Below are 22,606 nucleotides of genomic sequence, written 5' to 3'. Positions count from 1 at the left end.
GATTGATGGATTTTCAGTGCTAATTTAAAGAAAACACGATTGCCTCTATAAAAGTAAGGCTAGTGCGTTGACAGATGTCTGCAAAACCATTACAGTTTGAGGCTTTTGTGTCGACATGACCGCTAATGATGCCAGTCTGCCGAACCAATTTATCTTTTATCTTTTGTTTTGATGCATCTAAAGCTCAACTCTTGCCACACTTTATCAATTTCCTCTATCCTTTTCCTGAATTATGTTTTTAACACGGCCAGAGACCAGAAATGTGAACAGAGTGATTTTGGACACATCATCACCTTTTGGCATCAAAGCAGGATATTGTAGCATAAAACAGTAATGCAGGGAAGCCTGAGACCAGTGGGTAACACATTCATCACGTCTTATCGCCATGGTTATCTTCATGTAGAGGGTTGGGCCACTGCCAAGGCCATTAATTGAAAGCCTGAAATGGATAAAGTGGGGTTTTAATGAACAGGGAGGGAGCCACACACAAAGCCTGCTCGCTCATAGCGACTGGCACCTCCTCAGCTCCCATAAATGGTCAAGAAAAGAGTTGCTGGAGCTCCGGCCATTTTCAATACCGGTGCTTTCAATAAGCGTTAACCTACCATACTAATATATAGCACCCTCATATTCAGCCTCGATGCAGCTCTGTGAGAATATTTTGTTGTGTTTGAAGAGAAACTGAAGTAAAATGCTAGCATTGTGGCTGTAGACGGGAGAGGACACACACTGTCTCACAGTGACCCATCTCTCTGATCTCTCTCTAGCCTGAGACAGTGGACATATGCATCTCAGCTCAGAGCTTGTGTCTCCCCCTTACAGTTCCACACATCAGCCAGCACGAAGACTTTCATCGCCAGTGCTGTTAGCCCCCCAGAATTAGATTTTTACCAGTCAGCTTCTTTCCACACTTAAAAACGAGGGGGGGTGGGGGGGGGCAAGGGGGATGTGTGAGTCGTGAATCAACATCATTGTCATTTTCTTCCTTATCTTTTGCGTCCCCCCAAATTCCCCCTATCGATGCAACACCGAAGAGGAAAAGGGCGCCGAACAACGGCAACTCGGCTGGGCCCCCTGTTGACTGATGCTGAGTGGCTTTCTTCTTGAAGACCTTGCATTTCCTGTCAGTCACAATAATGCATAATGAGTTCCACTTCCTGTTTCTCAGGCTGGCGAGGAAGGAACAGAAGGTTGGTCACACGGTAGTCAGGGCTTCCTACCTCCTCCGGCCTTCTGAAACCACGTCGTGTGTGTCCTTCTGTGGGAAGGTGACTGCACCTTTTTATGCTGTGGCAGGAAGTGCTCCAGATACATACCTTTTTTTAAATTTAACAGTTATTTTTAATGTGTGACAGAAAGGCAGAGCTAACTCATAAACATTCTAAAATTATTTTTTGTTTGTTTACCTTCTGGTGTCTGTGCCATTTCCTGGTCGGTGGACATCTGCATTATCTTATTTTAGTGTGATGACTGTTCTCCTGTGAGCCATTTCCGAGGCACGCCTGTCAAAAACAGGTCAAGACGTGGGACAAAGCAATGAGAATAAACACGTATATGCAACTTTACATCCTAGGATCACAAAAGTAATTTCAATAATATTTGCAGTGTTAAGGCTGTGATGTCTGGGCTGCACTGGTAGCTGTCCTTGACCAGGAGCTCAGAATGACCAGAAACAATTAGCTTCTTCCCATCAAGGCAGGGTTTGCCTGTGGTCCATTCTGTCATATTGCTATAGCATGTACATTACTGACTTGGCACCAACAGGTTGCCAGTTTTCATCGGAGATGCCTCTGTTCTACAATGATAGCTTTTCCTGTTGTACACTGTGTTGAATGCATTGTAGTCAGTGGCTTCTTAGCTAGTGTGTTACGAGTGCATGGGGTTTTAGCTGGCAACCATTGCATGCGCAGTCGAGCCCTCCCACAAGTTTCACAACTGAACAAGCTCAACAAGTGATTGCCTCCATCACTGTGATAAGCCAGCCGGCTTTAGAGAAGCTTGATTAAACTCTCTAGATGGTTCTGACTGTTTCACTCAATGAGTGTACTCTTGCATCGGAGGGAATATGTTGCGTGTCCTGGCGGAGGAATTCATTAAACTGCCGAGGCTTCTCCGCACGAGCCCCGCTGCATTATTAATGAGGCGAGCTTGTTTACCCATTGTGATCGAACCCAAAACAAATGTTATTATATGCTCCCCGTTTATTTACTTTCTACGACAATACCGGGAGCCTCACACCCTCGCGGGAGGGATCTGGTTACCGACAACAATGGAGAGCGCAGGGTGCCATTTAAAATGAGTCACCGTTCCTAAGCAACCAGGAGCCTACTTCACTAGTGTTAGGTTACAAATTGGTTCATAATTAATGGGACATTATGAATTATTAATTAAAGAGAGGGGATGATTTACATGCCCCACACACCCTCCGCTCCCCCAACACCCACCCACCCTCACTTCCCTTATTAGGAGTGTCAATTGCCATCCAGCTCGCTGGTTTTCCCTCTTCAGCGCATTTATGCCAAGACCATCATTAATATTCATACGGCCTGGGCATGTGCTCGCCTTCTCCCGGGCTACGGAGTTGTTAGGTTGATTAAGCGGAAAGAGGAGTGGGTGAAAAGAGCGCCACCGCCTTTGCTGATTGTTATCGCCCGTGCCTGAGCTCTCTTCAGCCCTGATGGCGCATCATCTCAGTGCCAATCAGAGGCCCGCGCTGATGATCAGGTAATCTCTATACGCCCTGTACTCCGACCTGAAAGGCACTCGCGCCTCACGTCTCGCAAACCATCAACAGCGGAGCACCTGATGACGCTCTCCCTCCTCTGGGGCATTAGTATGTTTGGGGCGCAGAAAGAGCCAATCAGGGTATGATTGCGCTGTCGGCCTTTAATGAGGCTGCGGGGTACTTAGCCGCTTCTCGCGTGCCCAGGGATCCGGGAGCCTTACTTGACGGTTTACAATCTGCCGCTGGGCTTCTGACGGACTCACGCAGTGCCAGAGGAGCTGACAGGAAGAGATGTGAGTCAGCGCATCTGTTTTTGTTGTCTGCCCTCTGCAGTTTTGCGAGACAGATGAAACAGCAACATGGCCAGCTGCGTTATTCATTATTCACCTCCGAAGCCGCCGCATCGTCGGCTTGATTATTGGCTATGTGTGGGGCGGAGGTGAATGCACTGCGCTTCCTCCTCCAACCACTAGGGGTCAACAGCCATCACAAGGTTTTCCGTCCTTCAACTGAGGCAAGCCCGCTTTCCGTATGCCGAAGGGAGGGGGAAGATGTGTAATTTGCAGGTAACAGTGAAGGTAGAGGAAAGTGTGTGACACAGTAAAGGGATGACAAACTTGACCACAGTAGATAAAAAATTAACACAGTAGTGCAATGCCTATGTAATTGAGCAGGCATGTACAATTATTAACCTAAACACCTCACTCAAGTACAGACACGCGCACATACATACACACACACACACACACACACACACATTGCATATACAAATGCAAATATCAATAGTAATAATACTCTTGATAATTAGAAAGTATATATTTTTTAATTGAATGCAACTTAATTTCTTTTTGATGTAAACCACAGATGAGCCTGAATACAGACTGAAACCAGTCACAGAGGTGGTCCAGAGAAGAGATCTGACCCTGTGCACTAGAGGCCACAGGAAATGACCTCCACCTAATGAGGGCTGGTCCACCTCTGTCACACAACTCAGTTGCTACTGCACAGATGAGTTCATAGCTATAAAAGTGTAGCGAGTAAATGTTGTAAAATGCATTATAGCATATAGTAATACATCTAAGAAATGGATTGTTTATTTTTATGTGTGTGTGTTGGGGGGTTTTTTATTGACATTGAAAGGTGAGATTATAGGGCCAGTGTCAATGTGTGGCTCACGGGGGAGGGGTTTTGGGTTACAGTGTGTGGCTTTATGCTTGGATGAGGGTTACAAGGCTGGGACTGCAGAGATCCTCTAAACAGATTGCGCTATAGGGAGAGTTAAAAGGTTAAAAGGATAGGTTTAATTTTGGGGGTGGGATTATAGCCACAGGAGCAGAGAGCGAAGGTCTGTTTTAGGTGGGGCTATTGGGATTAAAAGACTTTGCGGGAAGCTTCCCATTTGAGGGAACAAACGGCATTTGGTCAGGTTGAAATGTACAGAGCACTTCTGTGCAGACCTACAGGCCTCTGTCATTTCTTCAACCTTTTTTTAAGGGACAGGAATGGGGATAAAACAGTAAACAGGGAGACTGTGTAATGACTCTGACATCCCACATCTTCCATCTGCTTTCATAACCTATTAATTACAGCCATGCTATCACCAGGCCCCTGTCCAGCCTCCCCGCTCTCCCGGGTAATGAGATTAGTCACGGCAGCGCAGCACTTGTCATATTCAGTGGGGAATTAATATTTAACATGAGAACAAGGATAACTGGCCAAGATGGGCCCCCTGTTCAGGTAGTGCAAAAATGAGCACAAAACACAGACATAAATATTTCAGCGCGCGCCAGTAAAGGCATGCTGGACTGCAACTTGGGTGCTGGGGGCTCAGGTTCCGGTGGGGAAGGAGAACAGAGACGGTGGTGGCCAATGAGAAAGCAGAAGGCTTTCATAAAATGAGTGGCTTGTCATCCCTTGATTATTGACTGCTAATTTGGGTTAATAATTGAAATCTCTCAAGAGCAGGAGGGGGGAAATGGCTGTGATATAAAGAGGCTGAACCTACTGGGCTAGTATCATGGGCGTGGCAGCAGATTTTGCCTTCATCTGGTCATCTGGTCAATTACAGGGACTCCAAAATCGGCAGTGACATCACAAAGGTGCTCGCAATGGGTGACTGCTGAGCAGTAATGACGACTAAATCAGAAAAAGTTTTATTATAAAAAATAATTAAAACAAAAAAAAATTGGAAGTGGAAGGTGCAGGGGAGTTGAAACCGAAAGTGTGAAAGAGACAGTATCTGATTAAATTCATAGTGATGGGACAATGCTGACACAGGGCAAAGTTATAATTCAATTGGATTGTTTGGACAAAACTCTACCACAAAAAAGAATCCAAAGGAAATAATTAAATAAATCACTTAAAGCATAACAATTGCTGACATATGACGAACTATGAAGGATAATAGGTGGAAATGAATGTCCGTAAATTTCTCCAGATCAATGCCGAGTTGTGCACAGGCAAAGAGCGGAACTCTGCAATGAGGGATTGTTGTGCTCTCAATCTCAGTTTTCCTGGGAACTGCACAGCTTCCCAACAGGAGTACCGGTATTCCTGGGAAATACAAATAACAAGGAAGGGGAGAAGAGTCACTTTACAAACAGACAAAACAGGGAAATGCATGTCAGAGCTGGAGCTTCAGCTGTTGTAGGCAGGTTCTCCAGTGCCTTCCTCCCTCCAAAGACGTGACCAGAAGCATACATTTTAACCAATCATTTGTTCTTTCAGTCCTCTGTATTTCATAACTTTATATACAATGACAAACTCACAGCTCCTCTGTGAACTAGAACCAGTTATATTGAACATTGCCCTTCACTGCTTGCGGGTCACAGAAAGCAGTGTCTTTGAAGCACGTATCATAACCCTGGAAATATTACTGACCAGCTTCACCAGAGTACATATTCAAAAGACAACAGCTATTCACCTGCTAAACTCAGTAGTTGTGGGCACTCGATTTTCCCTGCCTCTGAGCCAGAGGACTGATCCCAGGTCAGTCGGTGAAGGGTTTAATGAGGAGTCCAGCCCCAATGCCGAGGAGGATGTACCTGAATAAACAGCCCCAACAGGCTAGTTGGGACGAGTCCTTGTGCTCAGGTCTACAGAGGGAGGGGTCGCGGGGGACTTGCTGACACATTGACAGGACAGGGTGTGATCTGGGGGAGTTGACAAGGAAAACAACAAAACCCATCCTGGGATATAGAGTGTCCTGGTGGGGAAGTGGTGGGGACATCAGGGCTTTGAGAACAACAGGGCATCCATATTAGAGATGGGAACAGTGGGTGGCCTGGATGTTGCTGCCGAACCTCACACAAGGAGTTTAGAAACTCTGAAATAAGAGTTGTCAAACTACATCTAAAGAAAATGTCTTTCTGAAAGATGCTGTGTAGGACAGTGTAATAATAATCTGTCAATAGCTGACAGCGTTTAGCAAAAAAAAATTGTACTGTCTTTCATTCTGAGAAAAATTAACTGTCCCAACCAAGATTAGGAAATTATCTAAGTGGTTTTTCAAACTTCACCACAAAATACCTCTATATTTTGCTGGAACAGATGAAGGGGAACCTGATTTTGTAATCTTGAGCTGCATGCTTTCCCTGACATTTCAGATGCAGTCTCCCATGGTCTTCAGAGGAGAGATTATGGAATATGGCATCATATCTGTGACTAACACCTGTAGAGGCTGATTGAGCAAAAAATCGGGACCTGCCAGGAACGGTCCCCCTCAGCTACATCCATGCATTGATTTGGCTGGCACTCCCCCGTCTGCTGTTCTGGGGCCCCCTCGGGGCTGCTTAGCCATCCAGTCTTGACTGCTGTATCTGGACCTGTGTGAAACATTGACACATTTGCTTGGACGTGTGAAGCGGTGGCTTACTCCAGACTGCACCGCACACACCGCTCCTGGCTGACAGAGGGAGATGAAACGCATGGTAAAGCTGGCGCAGATTCCCTCGGTCAGAGCCCTTATGTCACACCGCACACTTTCGGCCAACTTTAGCATAATTCCAGAGGATTTATGAAACGTGTTGGCATCCACAGATTGTGCAACAGACGGTGCTGCGCTGTTTCAAATAGTTCTCTTTTCTTAATGGAAAGGATCTGGAAAACATCGCATTGTCAAAGCAGGAATGATTTATGCAAGTGATACGGGCCAAGGCAGTTCACTGCTATCTATCTCAGTGATATGAAGTTGGTGTCTGGCTGTGTGTTACCAATTTGTTCCAATCCTGAAAACGTAGAACCCTTCCATAACTATGTTCAAAACAAAATGCAATCAGTGCATATTTGTTGACTTTTAAAGTATGAGTTTTAGAGAGCTCATTCTAGCTATGCTACAGTAAGACAGTCTCACAGATCAGTCAGAGCGCTGACTTTGCAAAATGATACACATCTGCTGCTATACATGTTTTCTTGTGAAATGATACTGCTGTACTGGAATGTACAAATATTGTACTTGTGTGATGTTGCTGCTTTGTTGATTTCTGCTAAGTACTAAGTCAAAAACAGTTTATGAACTTCAACATGATGAATCACGGTAAGCAGTTTTAGGAGTTTGAGTTTGTACGGCATCATCAAATTTCAGTCACCAAAGCAGAAGGCCGGGCGAATAAAAAAACAGCACTGATTCAATTTCAGGGCAGTAACATCTTTGCTACTTGAATACCAATGGTGACATTTTGTGCAGTCATCATCATCATCATAATGATCATCATCATAACAGTAATGACTTAATAGCTAGAACAATTATCAAATCAAATCGAATGTACAGTATTTGCATTGGAACTATTTGTTCCCCACATACTATAGTTAACCCATCTCGCTAATTTCAATATCACAGCTGGTGATTTGAATTCATCTATAGTCATTTCTTGTTGGTATGGCCACATGTAGTCTGAGTGAGTCCAAACATGTTAACCCACTGATGTATTATAATGCCCTGCTGTAGCTCTGCTTGACACATTAATTCATGGGACACTCACAATATCTGAATATTAACAAGTTATTTTATGTTTTTTTTTTGTCTCATCAAAAATTACTTTGTTCTTTAAGTTTCCTGTACGGTTATTGCAGACCACATAAAGTCCAAACAAGTTAGCCTATACATATTAAATTACTACCAAATGAAATATGTGTATGCTTTCCCAATTGATTTAGACAAATATGAGTCATATAGCACCCAGATCACATTTGAACAATAATTTCTGCACTGTCCACACACGATTTAATGCAAGTGAGTTCTGGGTGGGTTGATTCAAATTAATCAGTCAACATATGTATGAGATATATATCAGAATGGAACTAGCGCTTCTACCATCAGTATTGTCCTGGCTTGTCTTCTGTGCTGTGATAAATGTCTTTCTTGTCATGATGCGGGGACCTGTGACTTTGAGAGAGTGAGTGATGGAGCTTTCCTGCATGTATTCTTGCACTCAATAATGAGACATCGGACTCAAAGGAGAAGCCAGGGCTGGGAGACAATGACTCTCCCTGTTCCTGGGTGTTGCCATTCTTTGCCTGCAGAATCAGCCTCCATTAAATTCCTCCCAGGGCAGCTATATCACTCTTTAAAATAACAATAAAACAGTGAGCTAAATCTCATGCAGTATACCGGGACCTTAGTCTGCATTTACCGTAGCCCCTAACGTGTGAGCATCGAAACTACAACTACACACACTTTTCGGAGTGGGGACAGAATTCCTAATAAATTATTAATCCGGGGGATGAATATTTGTGACGCCGATGGCGACAGATGGCAGAAGGCACTCGAGGTAATGAGCACAAATGATAACATCTCCCCCATTTGCATATTAAACAGCAGCCTAACAGGTTGGAGGGTGGGGGGCCCCCCTGGCTCGCCTGGCATCTGTGGCCCGGATGGGACAGCAGCAGAGCGCTGGACAGCCAACGCCCCCCAATCCCCCCTTACCCCACCACCGGGGCCTAAGCGAACCGAGGATGGGGTAAATATTATGCAATTACTGCAGTGCCACCGGAACACCTAAACGCCCAAGTACACACTCTGCTGTCCAGAGAGTGATGATGAACAAATGATTATTATTGCTTCCCTGCGTTTGCACATTAGGAAATGTGAATACACAGATGGGATATTTCTACAATTTTGGCTACAGCCACACTATTGTGACAATTGTTTGTCATGTACCGTGTGACCTCATGACCTTGATCTCAAATGTATATAATAGCCCTAATTAAATAAGTGGTTACACTGAACAGCATCAGATTTTTCTTTTAATTATGCCAGGTTTAGGAGTGAAAATTTATAAGTGTTTAAGAGAAACTTCTAAAGCTTTCTGCTTAGACAGAGGATCTTTCACAGAGGTCTTTATCAAGGCATATCCTTATGTATGGGCATAGTCATGTGATATAGTCCAAAATTGTGTTTTCTTATCCTTTACACCAAAAGACATTGTTGAAATAAAAGTTCTACACAACACTGCATGACATTTATGCACTTAAAAAATGGTCCCAATATAGCTCATAACATGTGTACAGTATGTACCGATTGCCCTTCTTAGGAAATCTTGAATGTAGGAAAATAAAGTACGTCACATGATAGATCAAGCTTGGCCTTCCTTTTCCCTGCCTTCATCCACCAAAGCCTCTGGTGAGAACACAGGGATGTCTTACCAGAAATTACACTGTTGCTTTCTGATTTTCCCCACTGTTTACGGCTTCACTCACAGCTCTGCGTGTTTACTCTTTGATGGAACATGTTGCTGTGTACTGCACATGAAAGCAAAGCTCTTTTTTACACAAGGAAGAGGAAAGCTTTGATGAGCTTCCCGGGGAAAAAAAGCCAAATATAAGGCTGTGAAATTGTTTTTCCTTGAATGACACAGTCGCTTGATAAGACCACCGTGCCATGTTTATCTCACATTTTTGGGTCATCTCTATTCACCTACCTTCTGTCAACAGCAGGGAACCGTCCTGTGTGAATAACAGTTGACATCCTGCTGCCTCATTGCCTTAAGAAGATATTCTGAGTGCTTGATTATGCTGAAATGTTAGGGTTTGGATCATTTTGGGTGTACCTTTCCAAAATGGAGACTGGTGTAGCAGGACATAAGCACAATTTACTGTCATCATCCACTGACAGAATTCTCCTGCACATCTGTGTTTGTGTCTGTTTCTGAAGCCACATTTCACCATAACAGGATGAACCAGCACCTTTAGGGCCAAGCAAGCTGGCATATTGCGAGCGGTAACCTAGATCGGAGATAGCGAGGACAGATTGAGTAACAGGTGAATGAGCGGACGAAAGGAGGGCATCAGGGACAGAGATGGCCTGCGGAGTGCCAGCTCTATGAAACATGGCATATTAATCATGCTCTCTGCCACCTGGGTGCAGAAATGACCCAGTGCCAGTTTGTACAACTGGCATAAAACATTTCAATGGCACATAACACATAAGCCCTAATACTCAGTATGAGTGGCATATGATAATTAATACCCTATAAAAAGTAATTATTAAAAATGTTATTTTCTTTAGGCTTATTCTGTACTTGAAATTCAAATATTTTCTTTTAATTCCTAATGTTTGTCTCAATTAAAATGCACAGCTATCTCAAAGCTAAACACGCAGGTCCTTCACAAAGGGAAGCTGTCCTGGCGGTCACATTATTGCCCATCGACTCATATTGTTTTCTGAATGCTTCATTATCTGGGTTAAAGGATCAATGTACCCTCATAGGACTCTAACTCGCATCCTTCCTAGCCATACAAAAAATCCCTCTTGGACAACAGGCATGATTGCCTCCCCAAGTTAAAAACCCATGTAGGCTCACATACTACTCAGCCCTTTTTGATGATCTATGGTACATGCCCATTCACGGCACAATATGTGTATAATCTGTTTTCAGAAAGGCCAAACTCCCTAATGGCAGTGAAAGATAAGACTGCAACCACTTGATAGATATTTGGAAGACATCTAAGCAGATGAGCCATCCTTACATACTTAGCATTGTATTGGAGGGGGTGGGAGTGTTAGCGCCTTGATGAGACCCACACAGCTCCCCCGGCCTGCAGATGCAGAAACAAAGGCTGGAGCGAAGAGACCGGCAGGTCTTCGCTAATGGAAAGCGTGGCAGCGCACCAAGACTCTCCACTCCGAGCGCTGGAGGACAAGTGGTACCCTTCCAAAAAGAAAACCGGCACACGGGCAGGGAGCAGAGGCAAATGACTGTGACTCAGTGTGAAACCGAAATAGAGGCTCTGTGGGGGTCGACCCATCAGCCGCGGCCCTTTGCTCCGCACTGTGAGGATACTTTTCTCTCCACGGCCTAACAGAGCGCTGCCTTGGCATCCTGGGTGGCCTTTCCACTGGGTTTCCACACTTCTCCTATCCGCTGGGAGTGTTCCCTGTCAAAAATGAACAAGCGTTATACAAAACAAGCTAATGCACATCACCACGTATTAAACATTTTAATGAGAAATACTTCACTCACCAATCTTTCTTCTTCGAAACGTTCTTAATACCTGCACCCAATGAAACCATCCAAATTATTTTACTGTAGGACTGAACAGGTTGACCCACATGCCAATTCCATTGATCCAGGGTCAGTCTGCAGCAGTATTGATTAACTGAGACATGGGAAAACCCAACACTCACCTGCTCCATGGTTATATTCATGTAAATATCTACATACTGATTTTAACCTTTCCAAGTGTTTTTATTCAGCATAAAGTTTCGAATTATTCTGTTCTGTTAGCACCATATATATTCCACATATAAGCCTTTTTTTGGATGCTCAGTGTCTGGATATTTCTTATTTATATGCTACCATCTTTTCTGGCCAGGCATCTGAGAAATGAATTGTGGTGCTTTCTTACTTTGTTCATGAGCACACTCAAAAAACCTCACTGGTCAACAGCACTGAAAATGAAAGGACAGGAACACAAAAAAAAACCCAAGAGAAACCAAAATAAAGTAGTGGAAATATTAGGGGAGGAATCACAATGGCGGCATTGAAGGAAATCTTTCAAATGCTCCCGACGCATTTCCTTTGGTGGTGTGTTTCTGGAAGCTTCCTGAGAGCTGTCAAACTGGTTCAAGGCTGACCGCTCAACACGGCGTCTCCCGCTGCACAGCCCGGCCTCTAGCTACGGCACGGAGGCTTTGCTGTCAGTCGATGTGCTGTGGGCTCGGGAGCTAGACTCCCGTTCTGAGGCCCTCAACAGGCAACACACGGCCTGCTTAATGATGAAACAGGCACTAGCCCCGTGTATCAGGTATCACCACCTCCCTGAAGACCACCTTTCAAGGAGAGGGAGAACAAAGGGAAAGTGGATATGTGTCAGGGCATTGCTATGAGCACGTAGTACACATGAGCGGACCTGCTATACTATCAGCCACAATTCATCTTAATCATCAAAATATTCTTTGCAGAATTACTCGCAAGATGAAATTATACCCTTTTCCGTTTGATTGCGCATTTTGTGCCTGCTGCTTGTTTTGAAAGTCAACTTTCAGATGGACCTTCAGTGACAGAATGCAGCGCATTTAATATTGTAGCATTTTCACACAATTTGCTTTCCTTAAAATCCAGCTAGAAAGCTTGTGAAAAATTCTCTGATCTAGAGCAGATTTCCTATTGCCAGATGCGAGAAATGCATCATGACATGATATACAAATGACCCACAGACTCTTCTGTTACGTATTCATGGTTTCACAATTCTTTCTGTGAAGTGGTTGAAGCAGCAGTTCTTTGTAATGCAGAAAAAATTAGAGCAGACCAATCTTTAAAACAGCTCTGCTATGAGTTTTCATGTCCAAGCTGAGTCAATAGAGGCACAATTATCCTCATCATTAGTGTGTTTAGAAGGTGCTGATGTATGTGTTTGTGATGGATGTGTTTATGTGTTTGCATTACAGCTCAGCAGTCTTCTTTTATAAAGAACATACTGGACAGCAAAAAAAAAGCGCCACTCCATTTTCCATCTCTCTGCTCCTCTCTCATTAGCTGGCCCACTGATTCAAAGCAATTAGCAGTGATGTAGAAATTGTGGGTACAGATCCTGCGGAAGTCAACCAGGGAATTGATTGACACAGCGACAAGGGCATTGAGACTGGTCCAGAGGGGGAAAGGTGTGCTGAGTTGGGTAGGGTGAACTGAATCTCTAACAGACCCATGGGAAGGGCGGGTCCACCTGAGACCGGTACCAGGGTGACGGAAGGGCGGCAGGGCTGTGTTAATGGAATTCAAAGAGAACGTTGGAGGGTCTGCGCAATCAACAGCCTCCCTTCTCCCCTTAATTGTAGGAGCTAATTAGCACGCAAAGTGGCAGAAAAGTGCTGGTGCTAGGGCTGTGTCTTGGAGCGGCTGGCAGTTTGAGTGGCATCAAGAGGGCCCTCTGTGATTTGGACGCCGTCAGGAAAACAAATAACGCCCGTCCTTGTTCTCCAGAGTCATCAGAAGAAGTCTGGTTTTGATGCAGAGAGGAAAATTGTAGTGGTTTTTAGTTTTTGGTTTGGCAGTATCTTTTGGCAGGGGTTGCTGGCTGAGTTTTTGATGAGCACATGCCAAATTTGTGGCGTGGAGCTTGTAACATTTCAAACACCTAGTGGACACCAATGGATACCATTACCGTGCCAAATTCTGAAAATATATTCCATAAATGTCACAGTAAGATTATTTTTTTGGATATAAGCCAGAAAAAAATAAAGCCATTTGGATTAGACTAATTATAAATCCACCATTTAAAAAAATCACTAGGTTATGACAAATTATTAAACCAAATAATAAAAAAACTAATAAAATAATTAAAAAGAGGTAATCATGTACACAGAATGGTTTGTACTGTCAATGCCCATCATAATATAACATATTTTTAAGTATCTGCTTTAAAAATATTTTAAAACACCTGAATAATAATTCCCTTTTTTCTTATGGAATATTTCTTCTGCCAGGTGACTTCTCAAACGTAAATGCTCTTTAAATTTTAAACTGGTACGAATAAAGTGAAACATGCATTGTATGTAAAGTTGAACAACAGACAACACATTTACACACATTAGGATGAGCATCCTGTTCTTGCAGTGTTCACGCTACATATCATTGCAATAACAATTTTACCACACCCACACTGACAATCTTCACAAAGACAAGGGTCCTCTTCATCTTGTTGTAGTGAAGGTAGCCCTATCAGAACAGCAACAACAACCCTGCGCTCTATAGTTGGGGAAGGTTGGATGGCAGTGGTGTTGAGGGCAAGAAAAGGTGTTTATTGACCACAACGTCCTGTTATTGGTTGCCTGGGCATTGGCACCGCCCCCATTACAAATTTGTTTGATTAAAAAACGGTAGATTAGGTTCTGGCCAGGCCCTGCAGATTGAGTTTGTGTGTAATTAGAGGGGCAGTGTGCATGGCGTGAATGGAGGAGCGGCTCGGCGGGGAGGGGAGGGGGTCTGGGGGAGGGGCGCGCGGCTCCTTGCAGATGGGTGAATTAGCGCCTGCTGTTTGGGCCTGGCAGCCGCGCATCGTGCCTGGCGCGGTGACAGCCCGGAGGGCCCGCTGCCAGTGCGGACTCGCCCGTCTCACAGCCTGTCAACAACACACAAAACACAACCGTCTCCATTCACTTCGCAGTCCCCTGGTTCTGTCTATATTTTTATAGCACCGCGGTTTCGCTGGATCAGTGTGCACTCTGCGAGACTAGAATCTGAATCTCCTGCAAGGAAACCATAACAGTGACTCAACACCAAACTGACTCTTGGCAATATAAAGCAAAAATGAGACCTTATATAATTTAACAAAAATGTCCCACCTAAAGTAGAACCATTTATAGCCCTACGTCAGTCCTGACACAAGTAATTAATAAGGGCACGTCTACCCCTTAATCTGTTGTGTTTAGGGATGTGTTGTGATGCTTCTCTCAGACACACAATCACCTTGATCAAAACCAACATCATCCAACAATCATGGGTTTACTCAAAAATGTTGTATTCCACCATGTTGCTATGAAACAATGTTTATTCGTCTGTCCTTAAATGACCCCACATCTTCAACTTTCCTTCTTCTTTAAACCAAATATTGTAAGGATTAGTGTTTAACAGCTGGGATAAAGTTGTTTATAATTCTGTCAGAGAACTCTTGGTTTTTTACTGTTCTGTTGACAGCTAATATTAGTAGTGATTTATGGTTAAATTACGTCCCGTAAATGAAGCATTCCCTGAATCCGAAAAGCTCACATTTTAATAGGTTTTATCGTAACAGATGGTTCCGCCTTGCCCAGTGTAACCTGGATACTTTATCGCGTCTCCTGTGGTTTAATTGGTATCTCTACATTGTGTACAATCATAGCCTTATTTGCTGACAAATGAGTTTCAGTGATAACGTTTCAAACATGATAACATTTCCATATACAATGCCCCAGTATATATAAACAATATAATCCATTTATTATTCATATAAAAAGACATAGTATGCTGGGCATTTGAAAAGGCAGTTCAGCCAATATTTCTCTGTGGGATTTCTCTAAATAAAACAGAAAGGTTTGTAGCATTCCAGGTTTCTGTGGTTCAAGGCTTTACATTTTAGCTTGTGATCCAAAAGTACTTAGCCTTAACTGCTTTATGTAAGCATTGTATCCAGCTGTACAAATGGTCATAGTAATATGTAAGCTAAGTAAATCGTCCTTGTCATCTGCCAAGACGATTAAAACAAGAACCTGAATTTTAATACTGGACTCCTTACATCTATGTGCCAGAGGGGTTAACTACTGAGCTGTACAATTAAATATTTAAGAGAAATCATCCTTCCACACATCATATTTTCATAGCATTGAGCAAGGATTGCAGCGGACCATCCAACTTTTGTTCTCTCACAGTTTAAAGAATGATTCCATTCAGCTGATATCACATGCAGGCGATGGTTAGAGTCTCTACGCGAGCGTGTTGCGTGATCGGTGGCTTCGCTGGCGATACAGATGTGTCCCTCGTGACTCAGCTGACCTGCAGGAAGCTCAGAAGGACGAACCTCCATCCCTGGCATGGCAGAATGAGTTAGGAGGAGTGTTGTGACTAGGGCTGGGTGTGGGATTGGGGGAGAGGGGGGGGCATGGCTGGCTCACAGCAGGGCCAGATGCAGAGGCTCCCATCCAGGGACGGCACTGGGGTATCAGCGGGCCCGGGCACACCAGCTGCTATCTCCTTGTAACAGACAGCTGTGTCTGAATATTCATAAAAAGTGCAGATTAATGCCTGTTTGTTTGCCTGACCCCAAGCCAATAAACTTCCCGCACGTTCAAACGCGCCCGCCGGTCAGTTGTGCGCCCGCCCAGGGCAGAGCGCGGTCCGTTCCAGTGCCACTCCCTGAGCCCGACGTGCGCCAAGCCGCCACCTCCCGGGCTTTCGCGAGCCAGGAGGAGGGACACCCGCTGGGAAGCCTCGGACGGGCTCGCATAATTGTCTGAGTGACAATTTCTCCTTTAGTGCGTCACTGACGTGATTTCATGGCGGTTTTGTTACCTAAATTACATGTTTGGGAAACTGCAGAAAGCAATATATTACGCTGCAAACATGCAATTAAATTAAGCGCGTTGAATTGTACACGCCCCAAGTTGCAGCGGGCCAGGTCTTGGAGCTCGGATTTAGTTTCAGATTCGCACAGAACGCTGCGTCCCATCGCTCAGCGGTTCGGCCTTCACAGGATGTCTGAAATGTGGAAATCATCGCTATTTATCTGCTTGGCAGATGCTTTTGTTGAGAAGAGCTGACCCAGACTACCGTTTTACATATCCATTTAATCAGCCTTACGTTTACCTGGAAAAATTTCAAGTTAAGTTCTTGGCTCAATCAGTATGACAGCGGAGCCCCGAATAGAATTCAGACATTCAGCTTTCTGATTAAAAACCAAGCTCCTTAACTACAACAGTGACATCACATCTTGTACTGAACCATACAGGGCGCAACAGCACAACATGCAATCAGAGGGTATTGTGTTACATTTTTTTGCTCAGGTTGAAAGCTGTAGGACTGCCACAAAGTTTGAAAAGTCTGTCTGCACACAAAAGTAGGATGAGATGAATAGCCCACGGAGTGCATTGTGGGACAGATGTCCTCCAGACTGTTCTAGGGACAGCCTGGGTGGCAGTCACTGTCTTCTGCCCAGCATTTTGCAGTCCTGATCCAAGTCTTTCTCTGCTGGCGGGAGATAAACTGTGGCGGAGCTCCCTGGCTGAGGCCACCCGCAACCACAACAGGGAAACCATCACTTTCAGACTGCTTTCAAACAGTCACTCAAGAAAACTTGGCTGATAAAAAACCAGGCCCCCTGCGCAAGGGAGAGGAAGGTAATTTTGGGGGAGTAATTTGCCGGTAATGAACTTGCTGCCATGGTTAAAAGTGGATTTTTAGGGGGGGGTAGGTAGAGGGGGGACTGTTTAGACAGAGCAGATGGTCGCTGCTTTCCTCCAAAAATGCAGTTGGAAGAAGAAACACCCGTCAGTGTGCCGAGAGGGATTTGAGGATTTGCAGGCAAAGTTTTTTTTTTCTCCCTCTGCTTGTTTTGTTGTTGAACGGGGAGGGCGTAAATGGTTTTGTAAATGCTGTGGGACATGGTTGTTGGGTGTCATGGGGTAAAGTGTGTTACAGCTAATTACCGCGTATGTTTGGAGTCAGTGGTGCCAGACTGAAGCCACCCATATGGATGGCATTGGAGAGCTCCCACTGGCTCCCGTCGATATGAGATTAACATCAATATGTAGCCAAGGAGGCCACATTCACACCCCCTGCTGCGATATAACTCCTGGTCATCTCGTACAGATGACCAAGAGTTTTTAAAAAACCAGCGGGCATCTGCTGCTAGTAACAAATAGGTTATGAGTAAAATGCATTTATAGGCTGGTACTTTTAATCGCTTCAATTCATCACGGAAAGAAAGACCTTTTTTTTTTGCCTTAAACAGAATATCGTTAGAAGCAGATTCAATCAGAAATCTATTTTGTTCAAATAAGCCTTCAAATAAGCCTAGCCTATCTTGAATCATGATAGTAGCCCACATATTGTTTTCAAAACAAAACTTAAAAAAAAAGAATGATAAATGTAACCCTAGTTGTTCGGATAGAATCGTTATCTGTTTTGGGTTAATTATTAGTGCAGTTCGAGCACACCCCTAAAATATTGTTGAGTGCCAAAGTATTGGGACAATGACATCATTTAATTGTTTTGACTCTGTATTCCAGCCATTGGATTTGATATAAAACAATGAATATGAAGCTGAAATTCCTACACGGATCAGCCAATATGGATTTACGTACCCTCATATTAAAGCTGACAGTCTGCACTTTATCCTCATATTCATTGTTTTATTTCTAATCCAGTGTGCTGGAGCCAAAATAACAAAAATATCACTCTCACAATACGTTTGCATTTAAATATACTAGGGGTATACCGACTTTTGTATTTAACTGTATATACATACACATATTGCCGGTAATTCTGGCAAAGGTGTGGCACTTGCGGTGTAGTCACGTACCTGAGAGTTGTTCTTCATTTAAAATACACACACCGCAAACACAGCGCTGGTCTCCGGTTACAGAACAGTCAATTCCCAGCTGCCACCAGAAATCTCATTGTGTTTCAGTTACAAGCAATAGTGCTTGCCACAGCTGATGGATTTGGAAGATTGTCATGTTTTCAGCCAAAGTACCTTAAATAATTAATGGCCCTTGTTGGTCGGGCCTGGTTGAGTTTCCCAAAAGCCCCAATTGCATCAGGTTACCTTGTAGGCACATTCCACGCTGCATTGCCGGTTTGAGGCTATCTGACATAATCTGCAGGAGCCCTGCAATGCATTTCACAATTGAGTACAACTTTAGAACTATTTAATCCACCCCACAACCACTTCGCTGTGACATTGCTATGGTCCAGAATCCTGTTTTACTATCAATAGCATCTGATGTTTAGCCTAATCCTCTCATAAAATCAGTAAACCAGTATATGACCCCATAAAATTGACATGCTCTACAAAAGCGATGGGTATGAATAACGGGAAACCTCCTTCTACTGCAAAATCTGATTTCAAAAACGACGGTCTCCCTGCGATGAAGCGATGTTTCGGGTTTGAATGTCGGATGGTGTCATCATGTCGCTGGCTGACAGCCTGCTGCGATCGATAGCTCTACTGACGGGTGCCGGTGTGCTTTGATGCTGTTAATTGATGCTGGTACAAGTGTAATGTAACAGTGCAAGGTTTGCTGTTCTGCATCACTCTCGGTCGGTCCCGACATTCAACAGGGATTTAGTTTTGTGGTCTGTTGTTTGTTTTCTCACCTTGTTTCACACACCAGACAGCTGCCCCCAGGTCATCAAGGCCCCAGGCAGACTTCCCATTGTCACAGTTCCATGCAGTAGGTTGTCACACATTACTTATTATTTATTATTTCCAATGCAGCCCTGATTATCAGGAGTAATATGCATATACGTAACTTTAAGAATATATTCAGGGGAAATACACTAATTTCAATTCACACAGGTCATTATTGTAATAAAACAGGTAATAATTGCAGAATATAGTTTTGCCTGTTCTTGAAATGTGTTCTTGTTTTACCATATATCAAACTTCACTTACTTTCTGTGGTCAAAATATAACTGGCTAATACCAAACATGTCCGTATGACTCTCAGAGTTGGTACTGCATAATGCATATTGGGTGGCCCAGATAGAAGACAATGCAGATTTTCCAGCAGATAAGAGCACAGCTGAGGGGAGTGAACTGTGTGCCATGGTTTTGTCATATTGATGGAATAGAGGACTGGTGAGGTTAATGTCTGGCACCGAGAGGCAGTGCAAATAGTCAGTGCCCCCGAGCTCCCTGCCACCTGCTCTTCCTTGCCACAGTCTGCACTGTCCATGGGGAGATAGCTTTGACCCAATTCATCTATATCACATTAGGATGCTATTAAACACAACCTGGTGGAAGGCAGGAGATGCATAGACTGCAGGCAATTGGTGCCATTTCGGTAGCAGCGTGAGCCGTTGCAATTACTATGCATTTGCTCTGCAGAAGCACTTATCCAGGCAGACTGTCACAGATCATGTTATCATCCATTTATGCAGACGGATATCAACTGAAGCAATTCAGGTTAAGGATCTGGCTCAAGAGCATAACCACAGTGTCCAGCTGGACATTTAACCCACAAGCCTCTGGTTGCATTGCCTACTATAACTGACATGTATCTAGCCTCAGCAACATCTAATTGGATACAGTGGTCTCACGAGATTCTTCATACAGCATAGTCAAGTAAAGGGTGTGTTGTTACTGGCAATGAACCAGACTTGCAGTTCAAAGTTCATCAAGCTAAATAATCAAAACATTACAAGTATCAAAATCCTCCAGTCTCTGTAAACACATGAAGTAATCCCTTAATTGAAAGACGAGACTGTAGCCACATTATTAGATATCTAGGGAAACTATTTTATATACTGCACTCTCATGTGTGCACATCAACATACTGACCATTAGCATACTATCATTTCTGCATAGTTTTAAAAGAATATGCGTTTATTATATGCATTGTAACCAGTTTTTGGTCTGTCATTTTAGTGTGACATTTCCATAAGTTTTGTCTCACAGAGCAAAACCTATGGCTTCTGGCCACTGCCTTCATACTTCTGGACTAAATGGCCCTTCATAAAAAATACAGTTTCACATAATAGACACGTTCCAATACCATTCAAATTTCATCATCTGTGGTAAGACAATGAAATGTATGGAGTGCAATACAATACAACCTGTTTAGCATTGCGTCTTACAAACTCTAGAGCTGACAGTATCAGGCTGTTATCAGCGAACATTTAGGACAGACCTTGTAGCTCATACTGTATTGTGAGTTATTCTACAGCCATCAGCATAGAGTCTGTGCAGCTGGGGTAACTGCCCTGCAGGAAGAGATAGCAGTTCACATAAAATTACTTGTAAACTAAGGATGAAAATCTATCCTTGCAATGCCAGTAATGTAATAAGGCAATGCAGAGATCACAGCCACATATAAGGTAATGGCTGGGATTCAATAAAAATTTGAACTTAACTTCAACTAACAATTAAAAGCAAGATTTCTTTTTTCACAAGTTTAGCAATCACAACAAACTCACCATCCTGGGTCTGTGAAGAAAAAGTTTAATGCCTGCACCTACTGGTAAGCGAAAGTTGACTTTAAAGTTTAGGACAGATGTTAATTGAATACAGACCAAAGTGTTGTTTCCAACAAATTATTGGTCATTATTAGCATTAGTCGACAAGAATGTGGTGACAGGGAACAGAGAGCTTGAGCTCTTACATAGCAGAAGTAGGTATTCTCATACCATCTTCATCTTTTAGGACCATTAAAAAGGTGCACCTGGCAAGGAGAGACCTTGGGGTTGATCTCACAGCTAGGGTCTCCATGAGCTGTTTGTTTCTATAACTGCAACAACGAGATCTACAGGAAAGCAACCTGGCTCTCTCCCAGGCTGGTTTCCTTTATTAAACTACTTCCTGTTCTTTCTGGAATCAAAGCTGGCTTCTCTGGGCGATGGGGACACACTCAGCTTAAAGGCAGAGCTTGCCGACCGCTCTCTCGCATGTTATTTGAGCTATTTGGAATCAAAGTGAACTCGCGGCCACTCAATCATCACAACAAGCTGGAAGCAGGGCCACGACCACAGCAGCCGGGGCAGTGGAGATACTGGTCCCTGGCTAATGGTGAACGGAACATGGGCTTCAAAACCCCCCGTCCAGATGCCTCCGACAGACCAGGGACTCCAGTAAGGCCCGATAAGAGGTTTCACTACAGCGCTGGAGGTTTTTACTGTACCCTAGCTTTCTGGCTAATCATGAAATAAGACAATCTTTTATGTAAACATCAATCTGAAAATAAGAAAAACTAACCAGGGTTTGAAACAAAAAAACTGCACTTTTAACAGACACCTATCAACAATGGAGTTCATACAAGGCCAAAGAAGGCTGGATCTAATCCAACTTGCAGCTATTCAGTGACAAACCTGGCATTTAAAGGTCCATATGATTTTGTATGATATGTCTGAATATGATTCACCTCATTATCTTCATCATAACTGCAAAAAAGAGTAAAAGAGTCATATTTTCAATCTCAGCACAGCTATTTCTGATAGCCTTCTCCAAAGCCTGAAAAGCCACCAGTTGTGCCATTCAGCCAGAATCACACAATTCGCACGTCAAGCTTGATATGACAAAGGACTACACAGGAAGTCGAGGAAATGGCTCATACTCTCTTTAAAAAAAAATGGTTCTAAGTAAATTCTACTAATAGCCCTGGCAATTCTACTTGGTTTCACCAGTTCTATGAAATGCTGTCAAAAAGAAAAAAATACTAAACTGCAGGCCTATATGAAGGATGTAGCAATCTAAATTACAGAATAAAATCATGAATACCAGTGAATGCTGAAAGACAAAATAAGCATTGAGATCTTGACAAAGAGATAACTATGGGTTTTTTAAACACTGAAACAATGTGGACTGATTTGTCCTGAAACTGTGGAAAACCTTTTTACAGTCCTCGATTGCCATGCTGGAAGTGGAGTGGCAGTTCTATACATTATAATAGATTGAGCACATTTTGCAGCAGATTAAATTGGCTAAGAGCACACAGTTGAGCCCATTAAGAAAACATGTCTTAGCCGAGACTGATAGGGTATCTTATCACTGCTTCAAACGGCCCCGTTAATTTATCATAATTTGGGAAGGCGTGTGCGACCGAAATAATCAGCTGATTGTTTATTTGTTCTAGCCAGTGCGAGGCTTTATCTGACGTCTGGGCCTCCAATAGTGGCGAAAATATGTCTGGATGGAAACAATCACTCACAGGGAATGGCAGTGGTGAAATGGTTGTTTTGGACAGGGCTTTCA

Source organism: Anguilla rostrata, chromosome 1 (assembly GCF_018555375.3).
Source record: "Anguilla rostrata isolate EN2019 chromosome 1, ASM1855537v3, whole genome shotgun sequence".
NCBI classification, from domain to species: Eukaryota; Metazoa; Chordata; class Actinopteri; order Anguilliformes; family Anguillidae; genus Anguilla; species Anguilla rostrata.
This window is presented reverse-complemented; position numbering follows the sequence as displayed.